General features: G+C 51.3%; 1 protein-coding gene across 4 annotated transcripts in view; it reads left to right on the top strand.

Annotated features, from left to right (window-relative positions):
- LOC137452008 (opioid-binding protein/cell adhesion molecule homolog) overlaps positions 1-19067 on the top strand; it is a 441101-nt gene that overhangs the window by 401747 nt on the left and 20287 nt on the right. The window lies entirely within an intron of this gene.

The following is a 19067-nucleotide window of genomic DNA, read 5'->3' as shown; positions in this document are numbered from 1 at the left end:
CAGCAGCATTGATGCAAGGTGGGGAAGATGCTGTGGGGAGTGAAGTGTATCTGGGGGGCAGCCCCTGGTGTTGAGCATCTTCTCCCTCCCCATGGCTCTGTGGAGATGCAGCCATGTGTATGGCAGTGTGAGGAGGGCAGAGGGGAAGGGATGGGGCATGGAAGGAGAAGGGGGAGACAGATGGAGCATAAAGGGAGGGGTGTGGAAAGAGGGTGAGCAGGTAAGCTGTCTCCTCCCTGCTCCCTGCTCCCCCTCGTGTTCAGCCGCACATGTTTCTCCGTCACTCTCCCGATGGTCCTCTGCGAGTTCAGTCAGGGATGTTTCATCTTTCCTGCTACCTTGGTGCGGCAGAAGCCAGGCTCCCACTGCGCAGCCTGGCTGCCCCCCACCACCGAGGCACCTCCCCTTCTCCCCAGAGAAGCTGCAACGTCGAAGGCACCTCCGACCTTCCCAAACGCTCAGCCAAACTCCACTGAAAGGCAGGAATCCACAGCTGTGATTGTGCAGGGAGAAGCACAGGCCACGGGCTGCCACGGTGTATCTGTCCTGCTGCTGCTCAGCTGGCTGCTGGGCTCCCTCCAGGGGCAGAGGCTGAGATGTGCCATGCCATGCTGTGCCATGCCATGCTGTGCCATGCTGGTGCATCAGCACTTCCACTCCTTTGAAGGGCAGAGACTGAGAGGTGCCATGCCATGCTGTGCCATGCTCTGCAGTGCCATGCTGGCGCATCATTGCTTACACTCCCTCGAGGGGCAGAGGCTGAGATGTGCCATGCCATGCTGTGCCATGCTGTGCTGTGCCATGCTTTGCCATGTCGTGCTGGGCCATGTCAGGTGCATCACTGCTTCCTCTCCCTCAAGGGGCAGAGGCTTATATGTGCTGTGCCATGCCACATGCTGCTTGCCTGCTCCCAGCCACCATGCCATGCTGTGCCATGCCATGTGCATCATTGCTTCTGCTCCCTGAAGGGGCAGAGGCTGAGATGTGCCATGCTGTGCCATGCCATGCTGTGCCATGCCAGGTGCATCATTGCTTCTGCTCCCTGAAGGGGCAGAGGTTGAGATATGCCATGCTGTGCCATGCCATGCTGTGCCATGCCAGGTGCTTCATTGCTTCTGCTCCCTGAAGGGGTAGAGGTTGAGATGTGCCATGCTGTGCCATGCTATGCCATGCTGGTGCACCATCAGTTCCCTCCTGAGACTTCCTGGCTGCTCCCAGCCACCGTCACTGCTACTCATCAGCCCCTTGCTGGTCTCACAGAGGGTTGTTTTCCACTCCATTTCCTCCCCCATCCTTTGGATGTCCCCCTCCAGCCCCGAGCTCTGTGCTCTGCTCTTTGTCCTGCCAGCTGAGATAAAACACATCCAGGCAGTGCTGCCATGGCATTGTGACATGCATGCCTGGTTTCATCCCTGGAGGTGTTTAGGAAGAGCCTGGATGAGGCACTTGGTGCCATGGTTTAGTTGATTAGATGGTGTTGGGTGATAGGTTGGACTTCATGATCTCAAAGGTCTTTTTCAACCTGGTTAATTCTATTCTATTCTATTCTATTCTATTCTATTCTATTCTATTCTATTCTATTCTATTCTCTGGCAGCTCCCCTCGGGCACTGTTTGCCCTCCTCACCTGTGGGCTCAGGATCCTGCCTGTCCCTGGTGAAATGTGTATTTCAGGCTGCTGGGTGCTAATTTGCAAGGACCATAACTCAAAGGAAACATGGAGATGGCTGTCCATAAAGAAGAGCCTTTACCTGTGCCTCCCCCTGGCTACAGAGGCCCCATGCCAGGTAGAGGCTTCCTATCAAGCCTCAGAGCCACCAGCAAAGGTTTGGAGATAGGTGCCTTGACTCCAGCTGGCATTTTAATGGTGTTCCACTCAGCCTGTGCCCAAAATAAACTCAGTGCCTCTTGTCTTACCCTCATTTCATCTCCCCAGATTGATGTGCCAGGGGAGATGTGGAGTTTGTGGTGTCCCTAAGAGGGACCCTTGTGCTTTCCACCTCCTTTCCTCCTGGCTCATCTGCATGGATCAGCAGATTCCCTCAGAGAATTGTAGAATAATTTAGGTTGAAAAAGACCTTCAAGATCATCAAGTCCAACCATTAACCCTACTCTATTATGTCCAACACAAGGTCCTGTCCCCAGGCATCCCCATCTATGTGGCTTTGAAACACCTCCAGGAATGGGGACTCTACCACCTGCCTGGGCAGCCTGTTCCAATGCTTCACAACCCTTTCAGTGAAGATTTCCCCCCCCTAATGTCCAGGCTAAACCTCCCCTGGTGCAGCTTAGAGCCATTCCCTCTTGGCCTATCATTTGTTATCTGGGAGAGAGACCAACACCCACCTCATGACAACCTCCTTTCAGGGAGCTGTAGAGAGCCAGAAGGTCTCACCTCAGCCTCCTTTTCTCCAGACTAAACAGCCTCAGTTGCCACAGCCACTGATGCAGGGAATGAGTCCTGTGCATCTCCTTGCTGCCTACAGCTACCTGAAGGGAGGTTGTGGCCAAGAGGGGGTTGGTCTCTTCTCCCAGGGAAGCAGCACCAGAACAAGAGGACACAGTCTCAAGCTGTGCCAGGGCAAGTTTAGGCTGGAGACAAGGAGAAAGTTCTTCCCAGCAAGAGAGATTGGCCATTGGAATGTGCTGCCCAGGGAGGTGGTGGAATCCCCATCCCTGGAGGTGATCAAGAGGGGATTGGATGTGGCACTTGGTGCCATGGTCTAGTAGTCATGAGGTCTGTGGTGACAGGTTGGACTTGATGATCTTTGATGTCTTTTCCAACCTTGGTGATTCTATGATTCCATCTCTTGATGCCTTGGTTTTATATCCTGTGGGAGCTTCCTCGTGGCCCTTCAAAAGCCACAGAGAGGGCAGGCATTTGCCTTGCCATGACCAGCTCTGTTCTTCTGGGGTGAGAATTAGAAACTGGGGCATGATGAGGTGCTGGAGCCAAAACTGCTTATTTGGAGGGCTGGATTTGTTAGGGCAACAAAGGTTGTGAAGGCTCTGGAGAGCAAGTCTTATGAGGAGCTGCTGAGGGACCTGGGGTTGTTTAGTCTGGAGAAGACTGAGTGGAGACCTTATTGCTCTCTACATCTCCCTGAAAGAAGGTTGGTCTCTTCTTCCCAATATCAGGTGAAAGAAGGAGAGTAAATGGCCTGAAATTGTGCCAGGGGAAGCTTGGATTGGTGATGAGGAACAATTTATTTGCTGCAAGAGTGGTCAGGGATTGAAACAGGCTGCCCAGGGAGGTGGTGGAGTCCCCATGCCTGGAAGTGTTCAAGAGCTGTGTGGCCATGGCACTTTGGGACATGGTTTAGTGGCCGTGGTGGTGTTGGGTTGCTGGTTGGACTCCATGATCTTGGAGGCCTTTTCCAGCTGAAACAATTCTCTGCTTCAGCGACTTCACACTGGGAGCAAAGCTGCAGCGCTGCGGGGAATTGGGAAGCCACGCTTGTCAGGGAGGAGAGGCAATGAACTTCGGGGTGTGCTTGTTTATTTTCTGCCTGTGCTTGTGCACAGGCTGTGTATAAATATGAGGGGTGTGTGCCAGACAGTGCTGGTGTCTGGCTTAGTGCGGGCGCAAAGTTTGACCTGGCACTTCCCGGCAGAAGCGATGCATATTTATTAGTGAGGCAGCAGGGGGGAACAGATCCCTCACTTGCTGGTTCTGGAGACACCATCTCAGCAAAATGAGGCTTGCTCATAAAACAAACAACAGCTAAATTGGCTCAGGGTGCAGTGAGACAAGCGTGGCCAGCAGGTCAAAGGAGGTTCTCCCCTCCCTCTGCTCTGCCCTGGCCTGGCGACAACTGGAGTACTGCATCCAGTCATGGACTCCCCAGTTCAAGGGGGACAGGGAACTGCTGGAGAGGGTCCAATGGAAGGCCACGAGGATGCTGAGGAGACTGGAGCTTCTGTCCTGTGAGGAGAGGAGAGGCTGAGGGAGCTGGGATTGTTTAGCCTGGTGAAGAGGAAGCTCAGGGGAGACCTTTTTGCTGTCTACAACTCCCTGAAGGGAGGTTGTAGCCAGGAGGGAATTGGTCTCTTCTCTCAAGCAACCAGCACCAGAACAAGAGGACACAGTCTCAAGCTGTGCCAGGGGAAGTTTAGGCTGCAGGTAAGGAGAAAGTTCTTCCCAGAGAGAGTTGTTAGCCATTGGAATGTGCTGCCCAGGGAGGTGGTGGAGTCACTATCCCTGGAGGTGTTCAAGAAGGGATTGGATGTGGCACTTGGTGTCATGGTCTAGTAGTCATGAGGTCTGTGGTGACAGGTTGGGCTTGATGATCTTTGAGGTCTTTTCCAACCTCATTGATTCTATGATTATATTATTCTATGATTCCATGCTCCAGTGTGAGGTGTCCCTGCCCATGGCAGTGGGGTTGAAACTGGCTGAACCTCGAGGTCCCATCCAACCCTGATAATTCTATGATTCCTGCCTCAATGTCCCCATCTTTAGCAGGGAGATCAGTCTAGAAGTGGGATCACTCTTAGCAGTAGGATCAGTCTTACAGACTTACTCACAGAGAGAGTGATTGCCCATTGGAATGGGCTGCCCAGGGAGGTGGTGGAGTCACCATCAGTGGAGGTGTTTAGGAAGAGACTTGATAGGGTGCTTGTTTGCATGGTTTAGGTGGTGTTGGATAATATGTTGGACTCGATGATCTTGAAGGTCTCTCCCAACCTATTCTATTCTGTTCTGTTCTGTTCTGTTCTGTTCTGTCCTGTCCTGTCCTGTCCTGTCCTGTTCTTCCTATCCTATCCTATCCTACTCTATGCTACGCTATGCTACGCTATGCTACGCTATGCTACGCTATGCTATGCTATGCTATGCTATGCTATGCTATGCTATCAGTCTCAGCAGTGAGATCATTCTTAGCAGTGAGATCAGTCAGCAGGGAGATCAGCCTTAGCAGTGAGATCAGTCTTAGGAAGGAGATCAGCCTTAGAAGTGAGATCAGTCTTAGCAGAGAGATCAGTCTTCACAGGAGGGGTGGGGAGAAGAATGCAGAATACTCCCATCATTAATAAGCAGCAAGTGCTTTGATATTTTTAGGTGGCAGTGGCACATATTGATATAATATTACTGTGCCTCATTTGACTCCTCTTTCGGTTGCGAGCCCCCCTCTTGATCCCGATACCTGCAGGAGCAGTTATTCAGGGCTGTACTTTATCATCTGAATATTTCAATTAAATTACTTTAAGGGAAAGGGGAAGGGGGGGGGGGGGGGGGGGGGGAGGAAGAGAGAGGGGAAAAAAAAGAGGCCAAAAAGCCCGTGCTGAAGTTGGAAATGATCACTGTATCACTCCAACTTCCCTCCGTTCCCAGAAGGTTAATTGAAAGGCAGCCATCTTGGTGACGTTTAGACAAATGAGGATAATTATGTGTTCTCCAGCTCTTTGAGAGGTTAATTGCTTAGATGTACGAAGACTTGAAGAACAAAGAAGGAATAAATCAGAAGCAGGGTGATCATCTGATAATGTAATTTGCTCGGCTCACGCACAACTCAAACAAATAAACCTCCTAATTGCACCCCCGGCCTGCGGCCTCTCCCCCAACCCCCCCTCTGTGGGGTGGTTGGGATTGGGAGCCTGGCTCGTGGGGGTGCTCAGAGAGGGGGGTACCAGTGGGTGAGGCCTTTGGTTGGTTCTTGTGTTGGGGGACTGGTGTCATCTGGTGGTGGTGATGACTTCTTCGCCTGCTTGAGGAAGGAAAGGGACTTACTGGCAAGGGTATAGAATGACAGGTTGGACTTGATGGTCTTTGAGGTCTCTTCCAACCTTGATGATCCTGTGATTCTGTGGCATAGAATGAAAGGTTGGGCTTGATGGTCTTTGAGGTCTCTTCCAACCTTGGTGATCCTGTGATTCTGTGGTATGGAATGACAGGTTGGACTTGATGGTCTTTGAGGTCTCTTCCAACCTTGGTGATTCTGTGGTATAGAATGACAGATTGGACTTGATGGTCTTTGAGGTCTCTTCCAACCTTGGTGATCCTGTGATTCTGTGGTATGGAATGACAGGTTGGACTTGATGGTCTTTGAGGTCTCTTCCAACCTTGGTGATTCTGTGGTATAGAATGACAGATTGGACTTGATGGTCTTTGAGGTCTCTTCCAACCTTGGTGATTCTGTGGCATGGAATGACAGGTTGGACTTGATGGTCTTTGAGGTCTCTTCCAACCTTGGTGATCTTGTGGCTCTGTGATTCTGTGGTATAGAATGACAGGTTGGACTTGATGGTCTTTGAGGTCTCTTCCAACCTTGGTGATTCTGTGGCATGGAATGACAGGTTGGACTTGATGGTCTTTGAGGTCTCTTCCAACCTTGGTGATCCTGTTGTGATTCTGTGGTATAGAATGACAGATTGGACTTGATGGTCTTTGAGGTCTCTTCCAACCTTGGTGATCCTGTGGCTTTGTGGCTCTGTGATTCTGTGGTATGGAATGACAGGTTGGACTTGATGGTCTTTGAGGTCTCTTCCAACCTTGGTGATCCTGTGATTCTGTGGTATGGAATGACAGGTTGGACTTGATGGTCTTTGAGGTCTCTTCCAACCTTGGTGATTCTGTGGTATAGAATGACAGATTGGACTTGATGGTCTTTGAGGTCTCTTCCAACCTTGGTGATCCTGTGGCTTTGTGGCTCTGTGATTCTGTGGTATGGAATGACAGGTTGGACTTGATGGTCTTTGAGGTCTCTTCCAACCTTGGTGATTCTGTGGTATAGAATGACAGATTGGACTTGATGGTCTTTGAGGTCTCTTCCAACCTTGGTGATTCTGTGGCATGGAATGACAGGTTGGACTTGATGGTCTTTGAGGTCTCTTCCAACCTTGGTGATTCTGTGGCATGGAATGACAGGTTGGACTTGATGATCTTTGAGGTCTCTTCCAACCTTGGTGATCCTGTTGTGATTCTGTGGTATAGAATGACAGGTTGGACTTGATGGTCTTTGAGGTCTCTTCCAACCTTGGTGATCCTGTGGCTCTATGGCTCTGTGATTCTGTGAAAAGGGCTACAAAGATGCTGATGGCTGAGGGAGCTGGGGGTGTTTAGCACTGGAACAAGCTGCTCAGAGAGGATGTGGAGTCTCCTTGCAAAACACACCTGGATGTGTTGCTGTGCAAGCTGACCTAGGAGAACCTGAGTTACCGGGGGGAGGTTGGACTCCAGAAGTCCTTTCCAAAACCTACCATTCTGTGATTCTCATGACTAGGCTTAACAAGGCTGTCTCTACCTGCCTGGAGAAGAGGAGGCTCAGGGGAGACCTTCTTGCTCTCTCCAACTCCCTGAAGGGAGGTTGTAGCCAGGTGGGGATTGGTCTCTTCTCCCAGGCGAGCAGCACCAGAACAAGAGGACTCAGTCTCAAGCTGTGCCAGGGGAGGTTTAGGCTGGAGGTGAGGAGAAAGTTCTTCCCAGAGAGAGTAATTGGCCATTGGAATGTGCTGCCCAGGGAGGTGGTGGAGTCCCCATCCCTGGAGGTGTTCAAAAAAGGCTTGGATGTAGCACTTGGAGCCATGGTTTAGTTGTCAGGAGGTGTTAGGTGATAGGTTGGACTTGACGATCTTTGAGGTCTTTTCCAACCTTATTGATTCTACTACTCTATGACCATGCTGGGATGGGGTGCAGAGGATGCTGGAAGGAATTTCCAAGCATGATGGCTGCAGTGTGGAGCAAAGCACTTGGAAAGTGTGGGCTTTTATCAGGGACTCAGGGCTGTGCAAAACACCAGGCTTTGCAGCCAGGATCAAACACCTCTTCATTTTTCAGCCAGGAGGGTCAGGGAAACGGTGCTGATTTTTCTCCACGAAGAGCTTAGGGGTGAAACATCTTCATCTGGTATCTCTTCCCCCTCCTCCTCCCCCCTCTTCCAAGTGGTCTCTGGGGATGTTTGAATTGATTTCCAAATGAGAAAATGCCTTCTCACCCTAGAGGTGTGAGGAGCTCCTGAGCCTCAGAGTCCAAAGCACTGGTGAGTGGTTTTTCCACCTATCTGTCAGGCCCGTCTGAAATTGCAGTTTAATTCTCTGTATTTGCTCTTGTATTGTGCATTAAGATAGAGCCAGTTTATCCAGCAGTCCAGCTGTTTTGAAGATAATTACTACAGAACTCAACCTGATGTAAAATAATCCTCCTGGGCAAGCAGCCAAGAGCCTGAGACTTATCCTCCAAAGACTGAAACCTCTCCATTACCCTTAAGAGCTGCAAAGAGAGGAGCAGGAGTCTCATGACAAATATATTTTTGGTGGTAATTAACAGAGGGGTTGGGAGAAAAGCTGTGCCTCCCCCTTGGGTTCTGCTGGGGAGGGTGGTAAGGCTAGACAGACCAACCCAGAGTATGAGGACCACTCGCCATGGAGACCTGGCCAAGTCATCCATTCTGGGGTGATCACCTGCTGCCCTTCTGCCACCCCTCCTCACTCCTTGCCAACCTGCCCTGCTCCAGAGCTGCTTCAGACCAATTTTTCCTTCTTGCAAGCCAGGGACAGGTGGCTTTGCTCCAGCTGTACAGGAGCTGGTCCATGTTTTAGTCAGGCTGTCAGCATCCTTTCTTCTTTGGTGACTGTGGGATGCTGCTGGAGCTGTGACCACTCTCTCCTTGGGTTGAAAAGCTGCTCAGAGAGGTGGTGAAGTCAAAGCCTACCTGGATGTGTTCCTGTGGGACTTCTCTAGGTGAATCTGCCTTGGCAGAGGGGTTGGATGACCTCCAGAGGTCCCTTCCAGCCCCTGCCATTCTGTGGCTCTGCCATTCTGTGACAGTGGCTCCCTTGCCTGGCCAGGATGGAGGTGGTCACTGGGATGAGTGAGTCATAGTGGTTGGAGTCTTGAGTAGCCATAATTAGTTACTGGTTCTCACTGCATGGGACCAGTTATATCTCTCTCTCCCTGTTCTCTGTGGATGCCCCCCCAAAATACCTAAAAGCCCTCACAACAGCCAAACCCAAGCCCAAAACCTCTACTGCAGGCATGGAAGGCTCCAGGTTCTCGACTGTTTGGGTCTGCTCACACTGCCAGCAATGAGCCCTGAGTTTCTTCTCCTCCTTTTGATTGAAGAACACTAGAAATCAGGCGGGGAGCAGGTGCTGCATTGTGTGAGATGAGCACTGATTGACTCCACACACAGGCACTGATTGAGGGGCAGGACTCTGCAGACACCAGCATGCCACAAGCAGGGGGGTGTGCAGGATCATGGCCCTTAATCAGCACCTTCAATGTGGCGCTGGATGCATCTCTCATTGGGTTGTATCTTCCCTGCTGGCATGCAGAATAGAGCCCTGGTGTAAGGTGGAGGGGAATTGGGGTTCGCCCAGTGAGGAGGAAGCTCGAAACATCAGGAAGGATGGAGAGGGACTTCTTGTGGTGATAGGATGAGGGAGAATGGTTTGAAACTAAAGCAAGGTAGATTTAGACTGGTCATTGTGAAGGAGTTCTTTACTGTGAGGCTGGTGGGACACTGGAATAGGTTGCTCAGAGAAATTGTAGATGCCTCATCCCTAGAAGTGTTTAAGAACAAGCTGGATAAAGCTTGGAGCAACCTGATCTGGTGGAAGGTGTCTAAGCCCATGGCAGGGAGGTTGGATTTTTAAGGTCCCTTCTAACTTGAGGAATTCTGTCATTCAGGGGAGACCTTATTGCTCTCTACAACTACCTGAAGGGAGGTTGTAGCCAGGAGGGAGCTGGTTTCTTCTCCCAGGCAACCAGCACCAGAACAAGAGGACACAGTCTCAAGCTGTGCCAGGGGAGGTTTAGGCTGGAGGTGAGGAAGAAATTCTTCATAAAGAGAGAGATTGCCCATTGGAATGTGCTGCCCAGGGAGGTGGTGGAGTCACCATCACTGGAGGTGTTTAGGAGGAGACTGGATGGGGTGCTTGGTGCCATGGTTTAGTTGGGTGATAGGTTGGACTTGATGATCTCAAAGGTCTTTTCCAACCTGGTTAATTCAATTCTATTCTATTCTATTCTATTCTATTCTATTCTATTCTATTCTATTCTATTCTATTCTATTCTATTCTATTCCATTCCATTCCATTCCATTCCATTCCATTCCATTCCATTCCATTCCATTCCATTAATCTATTCTATTCTATTCTATTCTATTCTATTCTATTCTATTCTATTCTATTCTATTCTATTCTATTCTATTCTATTCTATTCTATTCTATTCTATTCTATTCCATTCCATTCCATTCCATTCCATTCCATTCCATTCCATTCCTTGATGGTAAGTGCAGTGAATATCAGTTGTCTCTTTGGAGAGGAGCTGGAAAGACCTCCTCCCAGCCTTCCCCAATCCAAACCACAGGATGGCTTGGTGGCCATGACCATATTGGAAGTGTGGTCCCTTAGGGAGTGCTTTGGGCAAGGGAAGATTCCTCACTGCACTTCCTGCAGAGTCTGAGCCTTTTCTGGGCTGGCTGCGCCTGCTCGGTGCCATCATCCACTGCGGCTGACGTTAGCATTTAAGTGCCAGCTACTCTATAAACATCCTCATTGATTTGCTCTATCCAGAGGCTCTCTGCTTTATCTCATCTGCTGCCGCCTCCTATTTCCCTTCCCCTTGCTGCTGATGCTGTCAGGGTGGCGTACATCCCCTCAAGCTGGAAGTGAAAGCCACGAGGAGTCCAAGAGGAGCTTTAGGAGGGAAAGGCAAAGCCTGGCTCACTGTAACAGTGGACTGTGATGTCTGGGTCTGCTCCATGTGGAGCATTACTTCAGAAAATCCCAGGAATGGCTTCAGGGAGAAGATGTGGTCAGTGAGCAAGGTAGCTGGCTGTGCTGTGCGTCCTGGGCAAACTGTGATCTCTTTTTATGGAATCATAGAACTGTTTCAGTTGGAAAAGACCTCTAAGATCTTTGAGTCCAACCATCAACCTAATGCCCCCATGGCCATTAAGCCATGTCCCAAAGTGCCATGGCCACATGTTTCTTTTAAACACCTGCAGGGACAGTCACTCCACCACCTCCCTGGGCAGCCTGTTCCAGTGCCAGACCAAAGCCCTTTTTGAAGCCATCTGCAGCACAGCTCTGCCTGCACTGGCTTTAGCATCATGCTGTGCAGCCTGCACCAGTATCTGGCTCCACAGCTCCCAGACTGGGGAGCAGGTCAAGTCCTTTTGAGGCCAAAGGTGAGCACAAAACCCCCCTCCCCCAGACATCAGTGTAAGCACAGAGGTGATGCAGCATCAGGCACAAGCTTTGCATCCCTCACGTTGTCACAGAGGCCACTCAGAGCCCTGAGAATTGTTTGGGGTGGAAGAGACCTTAAAGCTCATCTAGTTTGAACCCCCCGACATAGGAAGGGACAATGGAAAGCTACTCTGAAGTCTCCCTGAGGCCTTCACTTCTCCCAGGCTGAACAGTTTAGGAAAGATGTTGAGATGCTGGAAGGTGTCCAGAGAAGGGCAAGGAGGCTGGGGAGGGGTTTGGAGCACAGCCCTTTGAGGAGAGGCTGAGAGAGCTGGGGTTGATTAGCCTGGAGAAGAGGAGGCTCAGGGCAGACCTTCTTGCTCTCTATGACTACCTGAAGGGAGGTTGTAGCCAGGTGGGGGTTGGTCTCTTCCAGGCAGGCAACCAGCACCAGGACAAGAGGACACAATCTCAAGCTGCACCAGAGGAGGTTTAGGCTGGAGGTTAGGAAGAAATTCTTCATAGAGAGAGAGATTACCAGAGGGATGTTCTGCCCAGGGAGGTGGTGGAGTCACCATCACTGGAGGTGTTTAAGAGGAGACTGGATGGGGTGTTTGGTGCCATGGTTTAGTTGGGTGATAGGTTGGACTTGATGATCTCAAAGGTCTCCTCCAGCCTGGTCTGGTCTATTCTATCCCATCCTATCCCATCCTATCCCATCCTATCCTATCCTATCCTATCCCATCCTATCCTATCCTATCCTATCCTATCCTATCCTATCCTATCCTATCCTATCCTATCCTACCCTATCCTATCCTACCCTGTTCTATTCTAACAACCCCAGCTCCCTCAGCCTGTCCCCATAGGGGAGGTGCCCCAGCTCCCTGATCAGCTTTGTGGCCTCATCTGGACCTGCTCCAACAGCTCCAGGTCCTTCTGTGCTGGGTGCAAACCCAGAGGTGCTATTTTGGGTGACGTGGGCCCCTCAGAAGCTGCACACTGAGCTCTTGGCCTTGATTTCTTCTGCCTCGTGCAGGCAGCTCCCTCCTTCCTCATCATCTTGTTATCATTCTAATGTCTGGGAGCTGCCGTCATGGACCAAAACACCATTAAACTATCTGAAATGAAGCAACTCAGCAGCCCCTGCCCTCACAGGCTTATTATCTTTGCAGATGGATATTTTATATTTAGCACCCTCTAATGTATCAATTCAGGCTTGGATTTTTCACGGGGAGCAGCTTCTGTTCTGGTACTCGGCAGCGGGTGGACAACTCACCAGTGTTGGGGAATGGATGAGGAGAAAGCCTCCCTGATGGACCCTTGTGCTCCTGGGGAGGGTAGGAGGGCCTTTTGGAGGGCTCTGGGGAGAGGGTGATTGCTGGGGAAGGGTTTGTTGGTAGCCTGGAGTTTGTTGGAACTGCACTGAGAGAGCTCAGGGAACCAGAGTGAAGCAGTAATAATAGGGCAGGCAATTAATGGAGCTTGCAGAGAGTGAGAGCTGATGGTGTGGGATGTTCTGGGAGGTGTTTAGTGTGACTGATGTGTGGAGGGACATTGTGGGGGAAAGGAGAAGAGTTTAGGCTGGCCAAGCTCCTTGTGCATAGAATCAGAGAATTGTTTGGTTTGGAAGGGACCTTAAAAAGATCATCTGCTTACACACACACACACCCTGACACCATGGGCAGGGACACCTCCCACCAGCCCAGGTTGATCAAGGCCTCATCCAACCTGGCCTTGAACATATCCAGCAAGGGGACATCCACAACCTCCCTGGAAAACCTGTTCCAGTGTCTCCCCAGCCTCATAGGGAAGAATTGCTTCCTAATCTCCAGTCTCAAACTTCCCTTTTTCAGCTCCATGCCATTGCCTCTCATCCTGTCACTCCCAGCCCTTGTCAAAAGTTCCTCCCCAGATCTTCTGTAACCCCCTTCAGGTACTGGAAGGCTGCTCCAAGTTCTCCCTGGAGCCTTCCCCAGGCTGAACAGCCCCAACTCTCTCAGTCTGTCCCCATAGGGGAGGTGCTCCAGCCCTGTGATCATCTTCGTGGCCTCCTCTGGACCTTCTCCAACAGTTCCAGCAGTTCAATGTGCAGCATCCTACACTCTTTGCTTTCCTTGGGGAACACAGACTATGGGTCAGTATTTGCTGAGTTAGCAGTGAGGGCTGGGCAGGAGGTGGTGATCCTGGGCAATGCCCAATGGCACACTGGGGGTCTTGCCCATGCTTGGGGTGCTGGGATGATGTGGGGATGCTGTGGTGCATCCAGACACCAGGGTGGACGGGAAAGATGGGAGAAAGGATACCGTGAGTGCCTCAGAGGAGCCCAGGTGCCTTGGGAAGGGATAGGGAATGAAGACAAAGTGCGTCCCGCCCTCCACACTGAGAATAACTCTCAGGGCTGACAGTGATGGAAGCGCAGACGGCTGAGTCCTGCCCCCGGGGAGCTATGGAGCCAGAGCCACCGCCGCACGCCGCGGCTGATGCTGTACCCGCGGCTAACGCGAGGGCTCCCATTGTGGGGAGAGGATTAGAGGAGCCGCCGCCTTTGGATGGCCTGCTTCTAATTTGCATCTTTAACGAAGCGGGAGCCCAGCCAGGTTCTGTTCTTTTGTGTTGACTTCTGAGGAAGGGTGTTTATTTCCGATGATTACAAATAAATCTCCTCTGCCTTTGCTCCAGCTGTCTGGAATAAAAGGAGTTCAGAGCCTGGGAACTCTGTAGCCGGGGTGAGGACCAGAAGTAAAAGAGAAATCCCATGAGGAGTCCCCTGCAATTGTAATTAACAATTCCTTCTCAAAGACAAGGGTGCTGGGGTGATTACCCTGCCCCTCTGATGGGTATTTGAGGCTGAAGGGTGAAGCACCACCCTGTTGCTGCCAAGGGGCTTCGCTCCCAATCTGGTTGAGCTATTTTAGCTGCTGAAAAGTGGGTCAGCCGGCCAGTCTGCAACTGGTTTTGACACTCCATTCATCATCTCGATGAGGTGTATTGTCTACAGGAGAGAAAAGCAGTTTGGGCTTGAAGGGCTGTAGAAGAATGGAAAAGCAGAGCATTGCATGAAGGAACAGGAAGCTTTTGGATTGATCCGAAGATGAGCATCTCTCCAAAGCCTCTTGCCTTGGCTCACAGGAAGGGACCTTAAAGATTGGGGTGGAAGATAGCTTAAAGGTCGTCTAGTACCAACCCCTCTACCATGGGCAGGGACACTTTCCACTAGATTCTGTGAGTGTGAACCAGGCAGCTCAGGATGTGCATCAATGTTTTGAGCATCCCATCCCTTAGGCTATTTTGCACCCACACAAAGTGGGTGCAAAATAAACAGAGACTTGCTTTATGTCTCTAACTCTTTGTATGTCATTTATGCTTCCGAACCAGCGTTAGAAAACCTTGTGTTGACCCCGGGCATGGTATCCCTCCCCCCTCCCCGCCCCCCGCACGGGAAATCCAGCTTCAATATCCAGGCTTGGCCCCCATGCCTGGCCAAGTCAGCAGTGCAGGGAAGGTTCATGAGGCGAGGGATGAAGGCAGGGAGTGTTATGTCGTGTTCCTTCTGTTGGAGAAGTGCTGTCAGTGTCATTGATGGGTCTGGGCAGAAGCCTGCTGCGGGAGCGAGGCAGGGATCTCTCTTAATAGGTCCGGGAGGAGGGAAATGGTCGCTTTGTGCCGCTGAATGCAAAGAGCACATCGGTGGAGTTATCTGTATTGGTGACACTAAGTGAAAGAACTCCTCGGCAAACCTCAAAATTAGCATTTCAGGATGAGGAATAGGGGCAATTAGAGGGAAAGCGGCGCAGCGGCGCTGCCCCCCGCTCCCTCCCTCATGCATCTTGCCGTGCTGCTGCGGTCGGGTTCACTGCCCGACAGACCCTGCGTGTCGGTGGGCGAGTTGTGGGGCGGGAGCTCAGGTGAAGGCCGACATCCCAGCAAGCTGCTGTGGTGCAGAGCGGTCACAGCGGGAGGCGGCCAAAGGCCCGAAGGCAGTAAAAGTCTCCGCTTGAATGCAGTGAGAGTCTAAGTGGTTTGCAGACAGGATGGGTCACATTGCATGAGAAAGGGCTGCATGGGGGAGCTGGGGTGGGTTGGGTGCCAGAGGCTCGACTGATAATATCAGTTCTGAGATATTCCCACTGCCTTGCTGCTGGGTTTTCTCCAGGATGGGTTTATTTCCCTCCTGTCTGACAGGTGCTTTATTGTCTTTTGTCCCTTCTGGACTCAGGAGGCAGGGTTTCTTCTGGAGATGGATACGGTGCCTTCAGGAGACTGTTAATGGGGGTTTGTCTTTGTTCTTAATTAGATCCCTTCAAGGGAAAACCTTCTGGCCCGCTTTATTATCCAGCTTTGTCAGAGCTTGTCTGCTTTATCTAAACGCTTTGCAGAAGTCTCTTTACCTGTTTGCTTACTGGGGACATTATCATAATCCTGGTCAATGGGAAGAGCTAGCAAAGACAGCTCGGCAGCCAAGGGAGTGCAGGCAGCCTAGTGGGTAACAGATCACTTTCTGCGTTGTGTAGAGAACCTGGCAGGATGTTCCTTGCACTGGGGTGTTGGTCAACATTTGCCTTCGAAGCACCAAATCCCAGAGAACTTGTGGTGGGAAGGCAAGATTGGCTGGAAAGGTGTTCTCTGTGACAGCTGATGGATGGTGTTTCGTGGTGGTTGCTGATGGATGGAGCTGCTGGTGGTTGCTCTGGCACATTTCTAGGAGGTGCAGGAAGGGTCTTGGTCCCATATCAGCTATTGCTGAAAAGCGAGCCTGAGGGATGGGAAGAAGGAGCCTTTGCCTCCTTGCTCTTGGACTACATCTTGAAGTTGTCCTGCTCATTTACTTGGAGCGATTTTGGGGGTCACCAGCCACTACAGAAAAGAGAGGGTGATGCTGTCCTTGCCTTTCCTTCCATGAGCATATCTGTGTTATGGGCATCCCTATGAACTTGTCCAGGTGGGTTCTGAGCCATAAATCCGATCTGTAAACACAGAACAAGTGATCCTCATTGTAAGGGGTCCTGACTTAGCCCCACACCTCCCTGGGAAACACCCCTGGTACGCACCAGCCAGAGCTGAGCAACAACAGGGAAACGTGCCTGGTAACGACACGAGCTCCTCATCCCTGTCACTTCAAACCCAAGTCCTTGTGCTTCACCCCTAATGAGGGGACCCAAGAGGAGCTGGCAGGGCTGTAGTCTGGTTATTTCTGTGCGCACAGACACGCACGTTGTCTGTTTTACATATTGCTGCCCTGATTTTGGCGGTGCACGCAATGAATAATTTACAGAAGCCGTGTGTAAGTATCTCTTTATTATTCATTATAATGAAGTGAGACAGCAGTAATAGTCCACTAGACTGGAATCCCCCAGGGCTGAACTTAACTCGGCTGCGCTTAGCTCTCCCCCAGTTAATTTGAGCGAAGGAAAGGCTCGGCTCCCCGACAAGGACGCCGCCGTGCGCCGGCACGGGGCCGCCTCGGTCCGCCGGAGCCGAGCCGGCAGAGCGGCAGCGGGCGCGGAGAGCCATCCGTCTTTCCCAGCATCCATACGGGATGTGGCTGGCGGAGACGTACAGCTCCTGCAAGGGGAAAATGACTCGTTTGCAGGAGGATATATGGCTCATTCCTCTGAACCGAGCACCCCGGGGGACCCTCCGACGTGCCGAGTGTCGCCCCTTCCCTCTGCCCGATTAATAACCTCGATCGAGGTGACACTCTGCGGTCCCGGCAAGGGAGACATATAACACCCCCAAAGCCTCTGCAGCGGAGGGGATGGGGACGGGGACAGCTCACAGCCCATCCTGGAATTTACAGGCGTGTGGAGAGGGACTCGCACGCGTTTCCTGATTGACTGGAGGTGCCTTTTGCTAAGATCTCAGCCGCACGGAGCTGCAGCAGCGCTGCCATTGCCGGCACCAGCCTGCGCCGCGCTCGGTTTTCCCAGTTTGTTTTCATGCTCCCCTTGGGTCCTAGGGTGGGAAAGGCGAAGCTCACGAGAAATGCCAAGCTCTTAATTTAGCCAAACGCTGGGTGGTTTTGCTGCAGGTGCCAGAGAAGGCCACAAGTAAATATATTGGGAAAAAATCTATCAAAGGCAATGAAAAAGCCATGTTCTCCAGGAACATTTTAATTCCCTTTCCTCCCCCTCCCTCTGTTCTTTGCCAAGCGCAAGTCTGCGGCGTGGAGCAGAGCTGCCGAGCCCCCGCCTCAAAGCAGGGAGGGTGGGAGCCAGGCAGGGAAATAAATAATGGCAACGACCACGTTGTGTTTTCAAGGCACTTGTTGGATTTACAGCTGCTTATCCAAATGTTCCCTTCTCCTCTCTGCCGTCTCCGGCTGTGCGGCTCCCTCCCCTCTCCCCGCGCCTGTGCCGCGGGCCCTCTCCCCGGCAGCGGGTGCGTATATCACCCCGGGGATGGCTTGAGGGCTGTGCCGAGGAGCACAACTGTCAGCAAATTTTACAGCTTCATCTGAAATTCTCAGCGTGCAGCGAGGGCGCGGGTGGAGGGGGGGCGAGGGGGTGGGGGGGAGCGGCGGAGATGAGCGAGCGCAGGAAGTGTCTGTGCTGAGTGTGATCGGATTTCCCTCCCTGGGTCCTCGGCTCTGTATTAAACAATTACAAAAAATAAAAAAGAGAGCTTTAAAAAAAAAGAGAAAGCAAAAAGATTGTTGGATTTTATGTTCTTATTCTGATGAATTCAGTGGTTCTGTGAAGTCTCGAGTGACTGGGGGCATGGGATGGCAGTGTAGCCCAGCCATGGTCCACACTACTGGGGGGAACTACCACAGAGAGCCCAAATTAGAACTAACAGGATGAATAAGGGACTTGAACATCTATGACCTGGGGCTGTTCAGTCTGGAGAAGAGAAGGCTGAGAGGGGATCTGATCAATGTCTATAAATATCTGAGGGGTGGGGGTCAAGATGAAGGTGCCAGGCTCTTTTTGACAGTGCCCAGTAACAAAACAAGGAACAACTGAAATTTGCTGGAACACAGGAAGTTCCACCTTAAACATGAGGAGAAACTTCCTTACAGTGAGGGTGCTGGAACCCTGGAGCAGGCTGTCCAGAGAGGTTTTGGAGCTTCTGGAGACTTCCAAAGCTTGCCTGGATGCATTCCTGTGTGACCTGCCCTGGGTGATCCTTCTTTGGCAGGAGGGTTGGATTTGATGATCTCTATCCCTCCCTAACATTCTATGATTCCATGAATCTATGATTCCATCACTCTATGATTCTATGACTGTATGATTCTATGATTCCATGCTGCTGTGATTCCATGATTCTATGACTCTGTGATTCTATGATTCCATCATTCTATGTTTCTATGACTCTATGATTCTATGCTGCTGTGATTCCATGATTCCATGACTTCATGATTCCATGCCTCTATGATTCTATGATCTCATTATTCTATGATTCCATGCCTCTATGATTCTATGATGCTATGATTCCATGATTCCACGATTTCATGATTCTATGTCTCCACAATTCTGTGCTTCTATGCCTCCATGCTTCTACGATATGGTAGCAGGGAGCTGGGATTGTTTAGCTTGGAGAAGAGGAAGCTCAGGGGAGACCTTATTGCTGTCTACAACTACCTGAAGGGTGGTTGTAGCCAGGAGGGGGTTGGTCTCTTCTCTCAAGCAACCAGCACCAGAACAAGAGGACACAGTCTCAAGCTGTGCCAGGGGAAGTTTAGGCTCAAAGTGAGGAGAAAGTTCTTCCCAGAGAGAGTTGTTAGCTGTTGGAATGTGCTGCCCAGGGAGGTGGTGGAGTCACCATCCCTGGAGGTGTTCAAGAGGGGATTGAATGTGGCACTTGGTGCCATGGTTTAGTCATGAGGTCTGTGGTGACAGGTTGGGCTTGATGGTCTTTGAGGTCTCTTCTGACCTTGGTGATTCTGTGATTCTGTGTGATTCAGTGTTACATTAACCCAGCCTTGACTCCCCGCCAGT

The sequence above is a fragment of the Melanerpes formicivorus genome, unplaced genomic scaffold, assembly GCF_026170545.1.
Source record: "Melanerpes formicivorus ecotype bairdi unplaced genomic scaffold, bMelFor1.0.p_v2 SCAF_47, whole genome shotgun sequence".
Lineage (NCBI taxonomy): Eukaryota > Metazoa > Chordata > Aves > Piciformes > Picidae > Melanerpes > Melanerpes formicivorus.
This window is presented reverse-complemented; position numbering and strand designations above follow the sequence as displayed.